The sequence below is a fragment of the Gnatocerus cornutus genome, unplaced genomic scaffold (genome assembly GCF_029298725.1).
Source record: "Gnatocerus cornutus isolate USDA-ARS CGAHR unplaced genomic scaffold, icGnaCorn1.1 ctg00000300.1, whole genome shotgun sequence".
NCBI classification, from domain to species: Eukaryota; Metazoa; Arthropoda; class Insecta; order Coleoptera; family Tenebrionidae; genus Gnatocerus; species Gnatocerus cornutus.
In genome coordinates, this window is record NW_028275619.1 from 12501 (window position 1) to 13994 (window position 1494).

Here is a 1494-nt window from a genome sequence, read left to right on the forward strand (position 1 = left end):
CAGTTCCAAAAACTCATAAGTTTACAAATTTTAATCTACAGCTCTTGACTTAACAAATTTCAGCTGAACGTTACAGTTCCGAAAACTTTTAACTCGACCAATTTTTGCTGAACGTTACAGTTCCGAAAACTCCCAAGTCCACTGATTTCACTCGAACGTTACACTTCCGAAAACTTTTAACTTTACCGATCTCAGCTGAACGTTACAGTTCCGAAAACTTCTAAGCTCACTGATTTCACTCGAACGTTAAACTTCCGAAAACTTATAAATTCACAGACTTCCCTCCAACGTTACAGTTCCGAAAACTTCTAAGCTCACTGATTTCAATCTAACGTTACAATTCTAAAACTTTTGAGTTGACCAATTCCGAAAAGTCATAAATCCACAAATTTCATTCGAACGTTGCAATTACGAAAATTCAAAACTTGACGGAATAACAAGTTGAAAACAGCTACATTTTTCAGTAGATGAATTTCGATGGAAAGCCACAACTACAATTTTTTTTTTTAAATATGTAAATAAACCTAAAAACTTGTAATTTTTGACATTTCTGAAGTTCCAGACCTGACACATAGATGACGCCATTTTAGGGTCAGGTCAGGTCAAATTATGCTTAAAATTCAAGAAAAATACGTAAATTAACCCAGAATCTTGTAATTTTTGACATTTATGAAGTTCCAGACCTGTCATATAGATGGCACCATTTTTGAGTCAAAATAGGCGCCAAAATTCAAAAACAATATGTAAAATAAAGGAAAAAACAGTAATTTTTGACATTTATGAAGTTCCAGACCTGACACATAGATGGCGCCATTTTAGGGTCAGGTCAGGTCAAATTATGCTTAAAATTCAAGAAAAATACGTAAATTAACCCAGAATCTTGTAATTTTTGACATTTATGACGTTCCAGACCTGACACATAGATGGCGCCATTTTAGGGTCAGTTAGGTCAAATTATGCTTAAAATTCAAGAAAAATACGTAAATTAACCCAGAATCTTGTAATTTTTGACATTTATGAAGTTCCAGACCTGACACATAGATGGCGCCATTTTAGGGTCAGTTAGGTCAAATTATGCTTAAAATTCAAGAAAAATACGTAAATTAACACAGAATCTTGTAATTTTTGACATTTCTGAAGTTCCAGACCTGACACATAGATGACGCCATTTTAGGGTCAGGTCAGGTCAAATTATGCTTAAAATTCAAGAAAAATACGTAAATTAACACAGAATCTTGTAATTTTTGACATTTCTGAAGTTCCAGACCTGACACATAGATGACGCCATTTTAGGGTCAGGTCAGGTCAAATTATGCTTAAAATTCAAGAAAAATACGTAAATTAACCCAGAATCTTGTAATTTTTGACATTTCTGAAGTTCCAGACCTGTCATATAGATGGCGCCATTTTTGAGTCAAAATAGGCGCCAAAATTAAAAAACAATATGTAAAATAAAGGAAAAACAGTAATTTTTGACATTTATGAAGTTCCAGA